A 20,221-nucleotide genomic window follows, 5' to 3' on the forward strand; every position below is an offset into this window, starting at 1 on the left:
CCCTCGAGAACCTCGGATACGAAACCCATAATTTAGTTATCATACTTTTGAGCGGCGCCAAATTGTTCTCTACACCCTCAAGAACCTCGGATACGATACCCATAATGTAGTTATCATACTTTTGAGCGGCGGCCATCTTGGATTTGAAAAATGATCACAAAATCGTTCTCAGCACCCTCGAGAACCTCTGATACGATACCAATAATGTAGTTATCTCTTATTTTGAGCGGCGGCCATGTCGGATTTAAAAATGATCCCAAAATTGTTTTCTGCACCCGCAAAAACCTCGGACACGATATCCATATTGCTGAAAACATAATTGTTTGCGGCAACCCTCTTGGATTTCAAAAATGATCACAGAATTGTTCTCTGCATCCTCGAGAACCTCGGACACGATATCAATATTGCTAAAATCATAATTTTGTGCGGCGGCCATCTTGGATTCGAAATATTATCACCAAATCGTTCTCTGTACCCTCGAGAAACTCGTGTACGATATCAATATTGATGACAACATAATTGTTTGCAGCAACCCTCTTGGATTTCAAAAATGATCACAGAATTGTTCTCTGCACCTTCGAGAACCTCGGACACGTTATCCATAATGTAGTTATCATACTTTTGAGCGGCGGCCATCTTCGATTTGAAAAAGGATTACAAAATCGTTCTCTGCACCCTGGAGAACCTGGGATACGATATCCATAATGTAGTTATCATACTATTGAGAGGCGGCCATCTTCGATTTGAAAAATGATCACAAAATCGTTCTCTGCACCCTCGAGAACCTAGGATACGATACCCATAATGTAGTTATCATAATTTTGAGTGGCGGCCATCTCGGATTTTTAAAATGATCCCAATATTGTTTTCTGCACCCTCGAGAACCTCGGACACGATATCCGTATTGCTAAAATCATAATTTTGTGCGGCGGCCATCTTGGATTTGAAAAATGATCACAAAATCGCTCTCTGCACCCTCGAGAACCTCGGATACGATATCCGTATTGCTAAAATCATAATTTTGTGCGGCGGCCATCTTGGATTTCAAAAATGATCACAGAATTGTTCTCTGCATCCTCGAGAACCTCGGACACAATATCCATATTTCTAAAATCATAATTTTGTGCGGCGGCCTTCTTGGATTTGAAAAATTATCACCAAATCATTCTCTGCACCCTCGAGAAACTCGTGTACGATATCCATATTGCTGAAATCATAATTTTGTGCGGCGGCCATCTTGGATTTAAAAAATGATCACAAAATCGTTCTCTGCACCCTCGAGAACCTCGGATACGAAACCCATAATTTAGTTATCATACTTTTGAGCGGCGCCAAATCGTTCTCTACACCCTCAAGAACCTCGGATACGATACCCATAATGTAGTTATCAAACTTTTGAGCGGCGGCCATCTTGGATTTGAACAATGATCACAAAATCGTTCTCAGCACCCTCGAGAACCTCTGATACGTTACCCAAAATGTAGTTATCATATTTTTAGCCGCGGCCATCTTGGATTTGAAAAATGATAACATTTCTGCTCCCTCGAGAACCTCGGACACGATATCAATATTGCTAAAATCATAATTTTGTGCGGCGGCCATCTTGGATTCGAAATATTATCACCAAATCGTTCTCTGTACCCTCGAGAAACTCGTGTACGATATCAATATTGATGAAAACATAATTGTTTGCGGCAACCCTCTTGGATTTCAAAAATGATCACAGAATTGTTCTCTGCACCTTCGAGAACCTCGGACACGTTATCCATAATGTAGTTATCATACTTTTGAGCGGCGGCCATCTTCGATTTGAAAAATGATCAAAAAATCGTTCTCTGCACCCTCGAGAACCTCGGATACGATACCCATAATGTAGTTATCATAATTTTGAGCGGCGGCCATCTTGGATTTCAAAAATGATCACAAAATCGTTCTTTGCACTCTCTAGAACCTAGGATACTATACCCATAATATAGTTATCATACTTTTGAGCGGCGGCCATCTTGGATTTGAAAAATGATCACAAAATCGTTCTCTACACCCTAGAGAAACTCGTGTTCGATATCCATATTGCTGAAATCATAATTTTGTGCGGCGGCCATCTTGGATTTGAAAAATGATCACAAAATCGCTCTCTGCACTCTCGAGAACCTAGGATACGATACCCATAATCTAGCTATCATACTTTTGAGCGGCGGCCGTCTCGGATTTAAAAATGATCCCAAAATTGTTTTTAGCACCCTCGAGAACCTCGGACACGAAACCCATAATTAAGTTATCATAATTGTTCTCTGCACCCTCGAGAGCCTCGGACACGATATCCATATTGCTAAAATCATAATTTTGTGCGGCGGCCATCTTGGATTTGAAAAATGATTACCAAATCGTTCTATACACCCATAAGAACCTCGGATACGATACCCATAATTTAGTTATCATACTTTTGAGCGGCGGCCATCTTGGATTTGAAAAATGGTCACAAAATCGTTCTCAGTACCCTCGAGAACCTCTGATACGATACCCATAATGTAGTTATCATATTTTGTAGCCGCGGCCATCTTGGATTGGAAAAATGATCACATTTCTGCTCCCTCGAGAACCTCTGATACGATACCAATAATGTAGATATCCTAATTTTGAGCGGCGGCCATTTCGGATTTAAAAATGATCCCAAAATTGTTTACTGCACCCGCAAAAACCTCGGACACGATATCCATATTGCTGAAAACATAATTGTTTGCGGCAACCCTCTTGGATTTCAAAAATGATCACAGAATTGTTCTCTGCATCCTCGAGAACCTCGGACACGATATCAATATTGCTAAAATCATAATTTTGTGCGGCGGCCATCTTGGATTCGAAATATTATCACCAAATCGTTCTCTGTACCCTCGAGAAACTCGTGTACGATATCAATATTGATGAAAACATAATTGTTTGCGGCAACCCTCTTGGATTTCAAAAATGATCACAGAATTGTTCTCTGCACCTTCGAGAACCTCGGACACGTTATCCATAATGTAGTTATCATACTTTTGAGCGGCGGCCATCTTCGATTTGAAAAAGGATTACAAAATCGTTCTCTGCACCCTGGAGAACCTGGGATACGATATCCATAATGTAGTTATCATACTATTGAGAGGCGGCCATCTTCGATTTGAAAAATGATCACAAAATCGTTCTCTGCACCCTCGAGAACCTAGGATACGATACCCATAATGTAGTTATCATAATTTTGAGTGGCGGCCATCTCGGATTTTTAAAATGATCCCAATATTGTTTTCTGCACCCTCGAGAACCTCGGACACGATATCCGTATTGCTAAAATCATAATTTTGTGCGGCGGCCATCTTGGATTTGAAAAATGATCACAAAATCGCTCTCTGCACCCTCGAGAACCTCGGATACGATATCCGTATTGCTAAAATCATAATTTTGTGCGGCGGCCATCTTGGATTTCAAAAATGATCACAGAATTGTTCTCTGCATCCTCGAGAACCTCGGACACAATATCCATATTTCTAAAATCATAATTTTAAGCGGCGGCCATCTTGGATTTGAAAAATTATCACCAAATCATTCTCTGCACCCTCGAGAAACTCGTGTACGATATCCATATTGCTGAAATCATAATTTTGTGCGGCGGCCATCATGGATTTAAAAAATGATCACAAAATCGTTCTCTGCACCCTCGAGAACCTCGGATACGAAACCCATAATTTAGTTATCATACTTTTGAGCGGCGCCAAATCGTTCTCTACACCCTCAAGAACCTCGGATACGATACCCATAATGTAGTTATCATACTTTTGAGCGGCGGCCATCTTGGATTTGAACAATGATCACAAAATCGTTCTCAGCACCCTCGAGAACCTCTGATACGATACCCAAAATGTAGTTATCATATTTTTTAGCCGCGGCCATCTTGGATTTGAAAAATGATAACATTTCTGCTCCCTCGAGAACCTCGGACACGATATCAATATTGCTAAAATCATAATTTTGTGCGGCGGCCATCTTGGATTCGAAATATTATCACCAAATCGTTCTCTGTACCCTCGAGAAACTCGTGTACGATATCAATATTGATGAAAACATAATTGTTTGGGGCAACCCTCTTGGATTTCAAAAATGATCACAGAATTGTTCTCTGCACCTTCGAGAACCTCGGACACGTTATCCATAATGTAGTTATCATACTTTTGAGGGGCGGCCATCTTCGATTTGAAAAATGATCACAAAATCGTTCTCTGCACCCTCGAGAACCTCGGATACGATACCCATAATGTAGTTATCATAATTTTGAGCGGCGGCCATCTTGGATTTCAAAAATGATCACAAAATCGTTCTTTGCACTCTCTAGAACCTAGGATACTATACCCATAATATAGTTATCATACTTTTGAGCGGCGGCCATCTTGGATTTGAAAAATGATCACAAAATCGCTCTCTGCACACTCGAGAACCTCGGATACGATACCCATAATGTAGTTATCATAATTTTGAGAGGCGGCCATCTTGGATTTAAAAAATGATCACAAAATCGTTCTGTGCACTCTCGAGAACCTCGGATACGATACCCATAAAGTAGTTATCATAATTTTGAGTGGCGGCCATCTTGGATTTCAAAAATGATCACAAAATCGTTCTGTGCACTCTCGAGAACCTCCGATACGATACCCATATTTTTGTGATCATAATCTTGCACGGCGGCCCTAATGGATTTGAAAAATGATCACAAAATCGTTCTCAGCACACTCGAGAGCCTCGAATACGATACCCATAATGTAGTTATCATACTTTTGAGCGGCGTCCATCTTGGATTTGAAAAATGATCACAAAATCGCTCTCTGCACCCTCGAGAACCTCGGACACGATATCCATATTGCTGAAAACATAATTGTTTGCGGCAGCCCTCTTGGATTTCAAAAATGATCACAGAATTGTTCTCGGCATCCTCGAGAACCTCGGACACGATATCCATATTTCTAAAATCATAATTTTGTGCGGCGGCCATCTTGGATTTGAAAAATTCTCACCAAATCGTTCTCTGCACCCTAGAGAAACTCGTGTTCGATATCCATATTGCTGAAATCATAATTTTGTGCGGCGGCCATCTTGGATTTGAAAAATGATCACAAAATCGCTCTCTGCACTCTCGAGAACCTAGGATACGATACCCATAATCTAGCTATCATACTTTTGAGCGGCGGCCGTCTCGGATTTAAAAATGATCCCAAAATTGTTTTTAGCACCCTCGAGAACCTCGGACACGAAACCCATAATTAAGTTATCATAATTGTTCTCTGCACCCTCGAGAGCCTTGGACACGATATCCATATTGCTAAAATCATAATTTTGTGCGGCGGCCATCTTGGATTTGAAAAATGATTACTAAATCGTTCTATACACCCTTAAGACCCTCGGATACGATACCCATAATTTAGTTATCATACTTTTGAGCGGCGGCCATCTTGGATTTGAAAAATGGTCACAAAATCGTTCTCAGTACCCTCGAGAACCTCTGATACGATACCCATAATGTAGTTATCATATTTTGTAGCCGCGGCCATCTTGGATTGGAAAAATGATCACATTTCTGCTCCCTCGAGAACCTCTGATACGATACCAATAATGTAGATATCCTAATTTTGAGCGGCGGCCATGTCGGATTTAAAAATGATCCCAAAATTGTTTTCTGCACCCGCAAAAACCTCGGACACGATATCCATATTGCTGAAAACATAATTGTTTGCGGCAACCCTCTTGGATTTCAAAAATGATCACAGAATTGTTCTCTGCACCCTCGAGAACTTCGGATACGAAACCCATAATTTTGTTATCATAATTGTTCTCTGCACCCTCGAGAGCTCCGGACACGATATCCATATTGCTAAAATCATAATTTTGTGCGGCGGCCATCTTGGATTTGAAAAATGATTACCAAATCGTTCTATACACCCTTAAGAACCTCGGATACGATACCCATAATTTAGTTATCATACTTTTGAGCGGCGGCCATCTTGGATTTGAAAAATGATCACATTTCTGCTCCCTCGAGAACCTCTGATACGATACCAATAATGTAGATATCCTAATTTTGAGCGGCGACCATGTCGGATTTAAAAATGATCCCAAAATTGTTTTCTGCACCCGCAAAAACCTCGGACACGATATCCATATTGCTGAAAACATAATTGTTTGCGGCAACCCTCTTGGATTTCAAAAATGATCACAGAATTGTTCTCTGCATCCTCGAGAACCTCGGACACGATATCAATATTGCAAAAATCATAATTTTGTGCGGCGGCCATCTAGGATTCGAAATATTATCACCAAATCGTTCTCTGTACCCTCGAGAAACTCGTGTACGATATCAATATTGATGAAAACATAATTGTTTGCGGCAACCCTCTTGGATTTCAAAAATGATCACAGAATTGTTCTCTGCACCTTCGAGAACCTCGGACACGTTATCCATAATGTAGTTATCATACTTTTGAGCGGCGGCCATCTTCGATTTGAAAAATGATCACAAAATCGTTCTCTGCACCCTCGAGAACCTCGGATACGATACCCATAATGTAGTTATCATAATTTTGAGCGGCGGCCATCTTGGATTTGAAAAATGATCACAAAATCATTCTCTGCACCCTCGAGAACCTAGGATACGATACCCATAATCTAGTTATCATACATTTGAGCGGCAGCCATCTTGGATTTGAAAAATGATCACAAAATCGCTCGCTGCACCCTCGAGAACCTCGGATACGATACCCATAATCTTGTTATCATACTTTTGAGCGGCGGCCATCTTGGATTTCAGAAATGATTACAAAATCGCTCTCTGCACCCTCGAGAACCTCGGATACGATACCCATAATGTAGTTATCATACTTTTGAGAGGCGGCCATCTTGGATTTGAAAAATGATCACAAAATCGTTCTCTGCACCCTCAAGAACCTAGGATACGATACCCATAATCTAGTATCATGCTTTTGAGCGGCGGCCATCTTGCATTTGAAAAATGATCACAAAATCGCTCTCTGCACCCTCGAGAACCTCGGATACGATATCCGTATTGCTAAAATCATAATTTTGTGCGGCGGCCATCTTGGATTTGAAAAATGATCACAAAATCGCTCTCTGCACCCTCGAGAACCTCGGATACGATATCCGTATTGCTAAAATCATAATTTTGTGCGGCGGCCATCTTGGATTTCAAAAATGATCACAGAATTGTTCTCTGCATCCTCGAGAACCTCGGACACAATATCCATATTTCTAAAATCATAATTTTGTGCGGCGGCCATCTTGGATTTGAAAAATTATCACCAAATCATTCTCTGCACCCTCGAGAAACTCGTGTACGATATCCATAATGCTGAAATCATAATTTTGTGCGGCGGCCATCTTGTATTTGAAAAATGATCACAAAATCGTTCTCTGCACCCTCGAGAACCTCGGATACGAAACCCATAATTTAGTTATCATACTTTTGAGCGGCGGCCATCTTGTATTTGAAAAATGATCACAAAATCGTTCTCAGCACCCTCGAGAACCTCTGATACGATACCCATAATGTAGTTATCATATTTTTTAGCCGCGGCCATCTTGGATTTGAAAAATTATAACATTTCTGCTCCCTCGAGAACCTCTGATACGATACCAATAATGTAGTTATCTCTTATTTTGAGCGGCGGCCATGTCGGATTTAAAAATGATCCCAAAATTGTTTTCTGCACCCGCAAAAACCTCGGACACGATATCCATATTGCTGAAAACATAATTGTTTGCGGCAACCCTCTTGGATTTCAAAAATGATCACAGAATTGTTCTCTGCATCCTCGAGAACCTCGGACACGATATCAATATTGCTAAAATCATAATTTTGTGCGGCGGCCATCTTGGATTCGAAATATTATCACCAAATCGTTCTCTGTACCCTCGAGAAACTCGTGTACGATATCAATATTGATGAAAACATAATTGTTTGCGGCAATCCTCTTGGATTTCAAAAATGATCACAGAATTGTTCTCTGCACCTTCGAGAACCTCGGACACGTTATCCATAATGTAGTTATCATACTTTTGAGCGGCGGCCATCTTCGATTTGAAAAAGGATTACAAAATCGTTCTCTGCACCCTGGAGAACCTGGGATACGATATCCATAATGTAGTTATCATACTATTGAGAGGCGGCCATCTTCGATTTGAAAAATGATCACAAAATCGTTCTCTGCACCCTCGAGAACCTAGGATACGATACCCATAATGTAGTTACCATAATTTTGAGTGGCGGCCATCTCGGATTTTTAAAATGATCCCAATATTGTTTTCTGCACCCTCGAGAACCTCGGACACGATATCCGTATTGCTAAAATCATAATTTTGTGCGGCGGCCATCTTGGATTTGAAAAATGATCACAAAATCGCTCTCTGCACCCTCGAGAACCTCGGATACGATATCCGTTTTGCTAAAATCATAATTTTGTGCGGCGGCCATCTTGGATTTGAAAAATGATCACAAAATCGCTCTCTGCACCCTCGAGAACCTCGGATACGATATCCGTATTGCTAAAATCATAATTTTGTGCGGCGGCCATCTTGGATTTGAAAAATGATCACAAAATCGCTCTCTGCACCCTCGAGAACCTCGGATACGATATCCGTATTGCTAAAATCATAATTTTGTGCGGCGGCCATCTTGGATTTCAAAAATGATCACAGAATTGTTCTCTGCATCCTCGAGAACCTCGGACACAATATCCATATTTCTAAAATCATAATTTTGTGCGGCGGCCATCTTGGATTTGAAAAATTATCACCAAATCATTCTCTGCACCCTCGAGAAACTCGTGTACGATATCCATAATGCTGAAATCATAATTTTGTGCGGCGGCCATCTTGGATTTGAAAAATGATCACAAAATCGTTCTCTGCACCCTCGAGAACCTCGGATACGAAACCCATAATTTAGTTATCATACTTTTGAGCGGCGGCCATCTTGGATTTGAAAAATGATCACAAAATCGTTCTCAGCACCCTCGAGAACCTCTGATACGATACCCATAATGTAGTTATCATATTTTTTAGCCGCGGCCATCTTGGATTTGAAAAATTATAACATTTCTGCTCCCTCGAGAACCTCTGATACGATACCAATAATGTAGTTATCTCTTATTTTGAGCGGCGGCCATGTCGGATTTAAAAATGATCCCAAAATTGTTTTCTGCACCCGCAAAAACCTCGGACACGATATCCATATTGCTGAAAACATAATTGTTTGCGGCAACCCTCTTGGATTTCAAAAATGATCACAGAATTGTTCTCTGCATCCTCGAGAACCTCGGACACGATATCAATATTGCTAAAATCATAATTTTGTGCGGCGGCCATCTTGGATTCGAAATATTATCACCAAATCGTTCTCTGTACCCTCGAGAAACTCGTGTACGATATCAATATTGATGAAAACATAATTGTTTGCGGCAACCCTCTTGGATTTCAAAAATGATCACAGAATTGTTCTCTGCACCTTCGAGAACCTCGGACACGTTATCCATAATGTAGTTATCATACTTTTGAGCGGCAGCCATCTTCGATTTGAAAAAGGATTACAAAATCGTTCTCTGCACCCTGGAGAACCTGGGATACGATATCCATAATGTAGTTATCATACTATTGAGAGGCGGCCATCTTCGATTTGAAAAATGATCACAAAATCGTTCTCTGCACCCTCGAGAACCTAGGATACGATACCCATAATGTAGTTATCATAATTTTGAGTGGCGGCCATCTCGGATTTTTAAAATGATCCCAATATTGTTTTCTGCACCCTCGAGAACCTCGGACACGATATCCGTATTGCTAAAATCATAACTTTGTGCGGCGGCCATCTTGGATTTGAAAAATGATCACAAAATCGCTCTCTGCACCCTCGAGAACCTCGGATACGATATCCGTTTTGCTAAAATCATAATTTTGTGCGGCGGCCATCTTGGATTTCAAAAATGATCACAGAATTGTTCTCTGCATCCTCGAGAACCTCGGACACAATATCCATATTTCTAAAATCATAATTTTGTGCGGCGGCCATCTTGGATTTGAAAAATTATCACCAAATCATTCTCTGCACCCTCGAGAAACTCGTGTACGATATCCATATTGCTGAAATCATAATTTTGTGCGGCGGCCATCTTGGATTTAAAAAATGATCACAAAATCGTTCTCTGCACCCTCGAGAACCTCGGATACGAAACCCATAATTTAGTTATCATACTTTTGAGCGGCGCCAAATCGTTCTCTACACCCTCAAGAACCTCGGATACGATACCCATAATGTAGTTATCATACTTTTGAGCGGCGGCCATCTTGGATTTGAACAATGATCACAAAATCGTTCTCAGCACCCTCGAGAACCTCTGATACGATACCCAAAATGTAGTTATCATATTTTTTAGCCGCGGCCATCTTGGATTTGAAAAATGATAACATTTCTGCTCCCTCGAGAACCTCGGACACGATATGAATATTGCTAAAATCATAATTTTGTGCGGCGGCCATCTAGGATTCGAAATATTATCACTAAATCGTTCTCTGTACCCTCGAGAAACTCGTGTACGATATCAATATTGATGAAAACATAATTGTTTGCGGCAACCCTCTTGGATTTCAAAAATGATCACAGAATTGTTCTCTGCACCTTCGAGAACCTCGGACACGTTATCCATAATGTAGTTATCATACTTTTGAGCGGCGGCCATCTTCAATTTGAAAAATGATCACAAAATCGTTCTCTGCACCCTCGAGAACCTCGGATACGATACCCATAATGTAGTTATCATAATTTTGAGCGGCGGCCATCTTGGATTTCAAAAATGATCACAAAATCGTTCTTTGCACTCTCTAGAACCTAGGATACTATACCCATAATATAGTTATCATACTTTTGAGCGGCGGCCATCTTGGATTTGAAAAATGATCACAAAATCGCTCTCTGCACACTCGAGAACCTCGGATACGATACCCATAATGTAGTTATCATAATTTTGAGAGGCGGCCATCTTGGATTTAAAAAATGATCACAAAATCGTTCTGTGCACTCTCGAGAATCTCGGATACGATACCCATAAAGTAGTTATCATAATTTTGAGTGGCGGCCATCTTGGATTTCAAAAATGATCACAAAATCGTTCTGTGCACTCTCGAGAACCTCCGATACGATACCCATATTTTTGTGATCATAATCTTGCACGGCGGCCCTATTGGATTTGAAAAATGATCACAAAATCGTTCTCAGCACACTCGAGAGCCTCGAATAAGATACCCATAATGTAGTTATCATACTTTTGAGCGGCATCCATCTTGGATTTGAAAAATGATCACAAAATCGCTCTCTGCACCCTCGAGAACCTCGGACACGATATCCATATTGCTGAAAACATAATTGTTTGCGGCAGCCCTCTTGGATTTCAAAAATGATCACAGAATTGTTCTCGGCATCCTCGAGAACCTCGGACAAGATATCCATATTTCTAAAATCATAATTTTGTGCGGCGGCCATCTTGGATTTGAATAATTCTCACCAAATCGTTCTCTGCACCCTAGAGAAACTCGAGTTCGATATCCATATTGCTGAAATCATAATTTTGTGCGGCGGCCATCTTGGATTTGAAAAATGATCACAAAATCGATCTCTGCACTCTCGAGAACCTAGGATACGATACCCATAATCTAGCTATCATACTTTTGAGCGGCGGCCGTCTCGGATTTAAAAATGATCCCAAAATTGTTTTTAGCACCCTCGAGAACCTCGGACACGAATCCCATAATTTAGTTATCATAATTGTTCTCTGCACCCTCGAGAGCCTCAGACACGATTTCCATATTGCTAAAATCATAATTTTGTGCGGCGACCATCTTGGATTTGAAAAATGATTACCAAATCGTTCTATACACCCTTAAGAACCTCGGATACGATACCCATAATTTAGTTATCATACTTTTGAGCGGCGTTCATCTTGGATTTGATAATGGTCACAAAATCGTTCTCAGTACCCTCGAGAACCTCTGATACGATACCCATAATGTAGTTATCATATTTTGTAGCCGCGGCCATCTTGGATTGGAAAAATGATCACATTTCTGCTCCCTCGAGAACCTCTGATACGATACCAATAATGTAGATATCCTAATTTTGAGCGGCGGCCATGTCGGATTTAAAAATGATCCCAAAATTGTTTTCTGCACCCGCAAAAACCTCGGACACGATATCCATATTGCTGAAAACATAATTGTTTGCGGCAGCCCTCTTGGATTTCAAAAATGATCACAGAATTGTTCTCGGCATCCTCGAGAACCTCGGACAAGATATCCATATTTCTAAAATCATAATTTTGTGCGGCGGCCATCTTGGATTTGAATAATTCTCACCAAATCGTTCTCTGCACCCTAGAGAAACTCGAGTTCGATATCCATATTGCTGAAATCATAATTTTGTGCGGCGGCCATCTTGGATTTGAAAAATGATCACAAAATCGATCTCTGCACTCTCGAGAACCTAGGATACGATACCCATAATCTAGCTATCATACTTTTGAGCGGCGGCCGTCTCGGATTTAAAAATGATCCCAAAATTGTTTTTAGCACCCTCGAGAACCTCGGACACGAATCCCATAATTTAGTTATCATAATTGTTCTCTGCACCCTCGAGAGCCTCGGACACGATATCCATATTGCTAAAATCATAATTTTGTGCGGCGGCCATCTTGGATTTGAAAATGATTACCAAATCGTTCTATACACCCTTAAGAACCTCGGATACGATACCCATAATTTAGTTATCATACTTTTGAGCGGCGGCCATCTTGGATTTGAAAAATGATCACAAAATCGTTCTGAGTACCCTCGAGAACCTCTGATACGATACCCATAATGTAGTTATCATATTTTGTAGCCGCGGCCATCTTGGATTGGAAAAATGATCACATTTCTGCTCCCTCGAGAACCTCTGATACGATACCAATAATGTAGATATCCTAATTTTGAGCGGCGGCCATGTCGGATTTAAAAATGATCCCAAAATTGTTTTCTGCACCCGCAAAAACCTCGGACACGATATCCATATTGCTGAAAACATAATTGTTTGCGGCAACCCTCTTGGATTTCAAAAATGATCACAGAATTGTTCTCTGCATCCTCGAGAACCTCGGACACGATATCAATATTGCAAAAATCATAATTTTGTGCGGCGGCCATCTAGGATTCGAAATATTATCACCAAATCGTTCTCTGTACCCTCGAGAAACTCGTGTACGATATCAATATTGATGAAAACATAATTGTTTGCGGCAACCCTCTTGGATTTCAAAAATGATCACAGAATTGTTCTCTGCACCTTCGAGAACCTCGGACACGTTATCCATAATGTAGTTATCATACTTTTGAGCGGCGGCCATCTTCGATTTGAAAAATGATCACAAAATCGTTCTCTGCACCCTCGAGAACCTCGGATACGATACCCATAATGTAGTTATCATAATTTTGAGCGGCGGCCATCTTGGATTTGAAAAATGATCACAAAATCATTCTCTGCACCCTCGAGAACCTAGAATACGATACCCATAATCTAGTTATCATACATTTGAGTGGCGGCCATCTTGGATTTGAAAAATGATCACAAAATCGCTCGCTGCACCCTCGAGAACCTCGGATACGATACCCATAATCTTGTTATCATACTTTTGAGCGGCGGCCATCTTGGATTTCAAAAATGATTACAAAATCGCTCTCTGCACCCTCGAGAACCTCGGATACGATACCCATAATGTAGTTATCATACTTTTGAGAGGCGGCCATCTTGGATTTGAAAAATGATCACAAAATCGTTCTCTGCACCCTCAAGAACCTAGGATACGATACCCATAATCTTGTTATCATACTTTTGAGCGGCGGCCATCTTGGATTTGAAAAATGATCACAAAATCGCTCTCTGCACCCTCGAGAACCTCGGATACGATACCCATAATGTAGTTATCATAATTTTGAGTGGCGGCCATCTTGCATTTAAAAAATGATCACAAAATCGTTCTGTGCACTCTCGAGAACCTCGGATATGATACCCATAATGTAGTTATCATACTTTTGAGCGGCGACCATCTTGGATTTGAAAAATGATCACAAAATCGCTCTCTGCACTCTCGAGAACCTCGGTTACGATACCGATATTTTTGTGATCATAATCTTGCACGGCGGCCCTATTGGATTTGAAAAATGATCACAAAATCGTTCTCAGCACCCTCGAGAACCTCGGATACGATACCCATAATGTTGTTATCATACTTTTGAGCGGCGGCCATCTTGGATTTGAAAACTGATCACAAACTCATTCCATGCGCCCTCGAGAACCTATGATACGATACCCATAATCTAGTTATCATACTTTTGAGCGGCGGCCGTCTCCTCATTGTTTTTAGCACCCTCGAGAACCTCGGACACGATATCCATATTGCTGAAAACATAATTGTTTGCGGCAGCCCTCTTGGATTTCAAAAATGATCACAGAATTGTTCCCTGCACCCTCGAGAACCTCGGATACGAAACCCATAATTTAGTTATCATAATTGTTCTCTGCACCTTCGAGAACCTCGGACACGATATCCATATTGCTAAAATCCTAAATTTTGTGCGGCGGCCATCTTGGATTTGATAAATGATAACCAAATCGTTCTATACACCCTCAAGAACCTCAGATACGATACCCATAATGTAGTTATCATACTTTTGAGCGGCGCCAAATCGTTCTCTACACCCTCAAGAACCTCGGATTCGATACCCATAATGTAGTTATCATACTTTTGAGCGGCGGCCATCTTGGATTTGAAAAATGATCACATTTCTGCTCCCTCGAGAACCTCTGATACGATACCCATAATGTACTTATCATATATTTTAAGCCGCGGCCATCTTGGATTTGAAAAATGATCACATTTCTGCTCCCTCGAGAACCTCGGATACGATACCCATAATCTAGTTATCATACATTTGAGCGGCGGCCATCTTGGATTTCAAAAATGATCACAGAATTGTTCTCTGCACCCTCGAGAACCTCGGATACGATACCCATAATGTATTTATCAAAATTTTGAGCGGCGGTCATCTTGGATTTAAAAAATGATCACAAAATCGTTCTCTGCACTCTCGAGAACCTCGGATACGATACCCATAATGTAGTTATCATACTTTTGAGCGGCGGCCATCTTGGATTTGAAAAATGATCACAAAATCGTTCTCTGCACCCTCGAGAACCTCGGATACGATACCCATAATATAGTTATCATAATTTTGAGCAGCGGCCATCTTGGATTTCAAAAATGATCACAAAATCGTTCTTTGCACTCTCTAGAACCTAGGATACGATACCCATAATAAAGTTATCATACTTTTGAGCGGCGGTCATCTCGGATTTAAAAATGATCCCAAAAGTGTTTTCTGCACCCTCGAGAACCTCGGACACGATATCCATATTGCTGAAAACATAATTTTGTGCGGGGGCCATCTTGGATTTGAATAATGATGTCAAAATCGTTCTCTGCTCCCTCGAGAACCTACTTTACGATACCCATAATCTTGTTATCATACTTTTGAGCAAAGGCCATCTTGGATTTGAAAAATGATCACAAAATCGCTCTCTGCACCCTCGAGAACCTCGGATACGATACCCATAATGTAGTTATCATACTTTTGAGTGGCGGCCATCTTGGATTTGAAATATGATCACAAAATTGTTCTCTGCACCCTCGAGAACCTAGGATACGTTACTCATGATCTAGTTATCATACTTTCGAGCGGCGGCCATCTTGGATTTGAAAAATGATCACAAACTCGCTCTCTGCACTCTCGAGAACCTCGTATACGATACCCATATTTTTGTGATCATAATCTTGCATGGCGGCCCTATTGGATTTGAAAAATGATCACAAAATCGTTCTCGGCACCCTCGAGAGCCTCGGATACGATACCCATAATGTAGTTATCATACTTTTGAGCGGCGGCCATCTTGGATTTGAAAACTTATCACAAAATCGTTCTCTGCGCCCTCGAGAACCTAGGATACGATACCCATAATCTAGTCATCATACTTTTGAGCGGCGGTCATCTCGGATTTAAAAATGATCCCAAAAGTGTTTTCTGCACCCTCGAGAACCTCGGACACGATATCCATATTGCTGAAAACATAATTTTGTGCGGGGGCCATCTTGGATTTGAATAATGATGTCAAAATCGTTCTCTGCTCCCTCGAGAACCTACTTTACGATACCCATAATCTTGTTATCATACTTTTGAGCAAAGGCCATCTTGGATTTGAAAAATGATCACAAAATCGCTCTCTGCACCCTCGAGAACCTCGGATACGATACCCATAATGTAGTTATCATACTTTTGAGTGGCGGCCATCTTGGATTTGAAATATGATCACAAAATTGTTCTCTGCACCCTCGAGAACCTAGGATACGTTACTCATGATCTAGTTATCATACTTTCGAGCGGCGGCCATCTTGGATTTGAAAAATGATCACAAACTCGCTCTCTGCACTCTCGAGAACCTCGTATACGATACCCATATTTTTGTGATCATAATCTTGCATGGCGGCCCTATTGGATTTGAAAAATTATCACAAAATCGTTCTCGGCACCCTCGAGAGCCTCGGATACGATACCCATAATGTAGTTATCATACTTTTGAGCGGCGGCCATCTTGGATTTGAAAACTTATCACAAAATCGTTCTCTGCGCCCTTGAGAACCTAGGATACGATACCCATAATCTAGTCATCATACTTTTGAGCGGCGGCGGTCTCGGATTTAAAAATGATCCCAAAATTGTTTTTAGCACCCTTGAGAACCTCGGACACGATATCCATATTGCTGAAAACATAATTGTTTGCGACAGCCCTCTTGGATTTCAAAAATGATCACAGAATTGTTCTCTGCACCCTCGAGAACCTCGGATACGATACCCATAATGTATTTATCAAAATTTTGAGCGGCGGCCATCTTGGATTTAAAAAATGATCACAAAATCATTCTGTGCACTCTCGAGAACCTCGGATACGATACCCATAATGTAGTTATCATACTTTTGAGCGGCGGCCATCTTGGATTTGAAAAATGATCACAAAATCGTTCTCTGCACCCTCGAGAACCTCGGATACGATACCCATAATATAGTTATCATAATTTTGAGCAGCGGCCATCTTGGATTTCAAAAATGATCACAAAATCGTTCTTTGCACTCTCTAGAACCTAGGATACGATACCCATAATAAAGTTATCATACTTTTGAGCGGCGGCCATCTTGGATTTGAAAACTGATCACAAACTCATTCTCTGCGCCCTCGAGAACCTATGATACGATACCCATAATCTAGTTATCATACTTTTGAGCGGCGGCCGTCTCCTCATTGTTTTTAGCACCCTCGAGAACCTCGGACACGATATCCATATTGCTGAAAACATAATTGTTTGCGACAGCCCTCTTGGATTTCAAAAATGATCACAGAATTGTTCTCTGCACCCTCGAGAACCTCGGATACGATACCCATAATGTATTTATCAAAATTTTGAGCGGCGGTCATCTTGGATTTAAAAAATGATCACAAAATCGTTCTCTGCACTCTCGAGAACCTCGGATACGATACCCATAATGTAGTTATCATACTTTTGAGCGGCGGCCATCTTGGATTTGAAAAATGATCACAAAATCGTTCTCTGCACCCTTGAGAACCTCGGATACGATACCCATAATATAGTTATCATAATTTTGAGCAGCGGCCATCTTGGATTTCAAAAATGATCACAAAATCGTTCTTTGCACTCTCTAGAACCTAGGATACGATACCCATAATAAAGTTATCATACTTTTGAGCGGCGGTCATCTCGGATTTAAAAATGATCCCAAAAGTGTTTTCTGCACCCTCGAGAACCTTGGACACGATATCCATATTGCTGAAAACATAATTTTGTGCGGGGGCCATCTTGGATTTGAATAATGATGTCAAAATCGTTCTCTGCTCCCTCGAGAACCTACTATATGATACCCATAATCTTGTTATCATACTTTTGAGCAAAGGCCATCTTGGATTTGAAAAATGATCACAAAATCGCTCTCTGCACCCTCGAGAACCTCGGATACGATACCCATAATGTAGTTTTCATAATTTTGAGCGGCGGCCATCTTGGATTTCAAAAATTATCACAAAATCGTTCTGTGCACTCTCGAGAACCTCGGATACGATATCCATATTTTTATGATCATAATCTTGCATTGCGGCCATCTCGGATTTAAAAATGATCCCAAAATTATTTCTGCACCCTCAAAAACCTCGGACACGATATCCATATTTTTGTGATCATAATCTAGCATGGCGGCCCTATTGGATTTGAAAAATGATCACAATATCGTTCTCGGCACCCTCGAGAGCCTCGGATACGATACCCATAATGTAGTTATCATACTTTTGAGCGGCGGCCATCTTGGATTTGAAAACTTATCACAAAATCGTTCTCTGCGCCCTCGAGAACCTAGGATACGATACCCATAATCTAGTCATCATACTTTTGAGCGGCGGCCGTCTCGGATTTAAAAATAATCCCAAAATTGTTTTTAGCACCCTTGAGAACCTCGGACACGATATCCATATTGCTGAAAACATAATTGTTTGCGACAGCCCTCTTGGATTTCAAAAATGATCACAGAATTGTTCTCTGCACCCTCGAGAACCTCGGATACGATACCCATAATGTAATTATCAAAATTTTGAGCGGCGGCCATCTTGGATTTAAAAAATGATCACAAAATCATTCTGTGCACTCTCGAGAACCTCGGATACGATACCCATAATGTAGTTATCATACTTTTGAGCGGCGGCCATCTTGGATTTGAAAAATGATCACAAAATCGTTCTCTGCACCCTCGAGAACCTCGGATACGATACCCATAATATAGTTATCATAATTTTGAGCAGCGGCCATCTTGGATTTCAAAAATGATCACAAAATCGTTCTTTGCACTCTCTAGAACCTAGGATACGATACCCATAATAAAGTTATCATACTTTTGAGCGGCGGTCATCTCGGATTTAAAAATGATCCCAAAAGTGTTTTCTGCACTCTCGAGAAACTCGGACACGATATCCATATTGCTGAAAACATAATTTTGTGCGGGGGCCATCTTGGATTTGAATAATGATGTCAAAATCGTTCTCTGCTCCCTCGAGAACCTACTATACGATTCCCATAATCTTGTTATCATACTTTTGAGCGGCGGCCATCTTGGATTTGAAAAATGATCACAAATTCGCTCTCTGAACCCTCGAGAACCTCGGATACGATACCCATAATGTAGTTATCATACTTTTGAGTGGCGGCCATCTTGGATTTGAAATATGATCACAAAATTGTTCTCTGCACCCTCGAGAACCTAGGATACGATACCCATGATCTAGTTATCATACTTTCGAGCGGCGGCCATATTGGATTTAAAAAATGATCACAAAATCGTTATAAGCATTCTCGAGAACCTCGGATATGATACCCATAATGTAGTTATCTTACTTTTGAGCGGCGTCCATCTTGGAATTGAAAAACTATCACAAAATCGCTCTCTGCACTCTCGAGAACCTAGGATACGATACCCATAATCTAGCTATCATACTTTTGAGCGGCGGCCGTCTCGGATTTAAAAATGATCCCAAAATTGTTTTTAGCACCCTCTCGAACCTCGGACACGATATCCATATTGCTGAAAACATAATTGTTTGCGGCAGCCCTCTTGGATTTCAAAAATGATCACGGAATTGTTCTCTGCACCCTCGAGAGCCTCGGACACGATATCCATATTGCTAAAATCATAATTTTGTGCGGCGGCCATCTTGGATTTGAAAAATGATTACCAAATCGTTCTATACACCCTCAAGAACCTCGGATACGATACCCATAATGTAGTTATCATACTTTTGAGCGGCGCCAAATCGTTCTCTACACCCTCAAGAACCTCGGATACGATACCCATAATGTAGTTATCATACTTTTGAGCGGCGGCCATCTTGGATTTGAAAAATGATCACAAAATCGTTCTTAGAACCCTCGAGAACCTCTGATACGATACCCATAATGTAGTTATCATATTTTGTAGCCGCGGCCTTCTTGGATTTGAAAAA

The sequence above is a fragment of the Leptidea sinapis genome, chromosome 33 (assembly GCF_905404315.1).
Source record: "Leptidea sinapis chromosome 33, ilLepSina1.1, whole genome shotgun sequence".
In the NCBI taxonomy this organism is placed as follows: Eukaryota; Metazoa; Arthropoda; class Insecta; order Lepidoptera; family Pieridae; genus Leptidea; species Leptidea sinapis.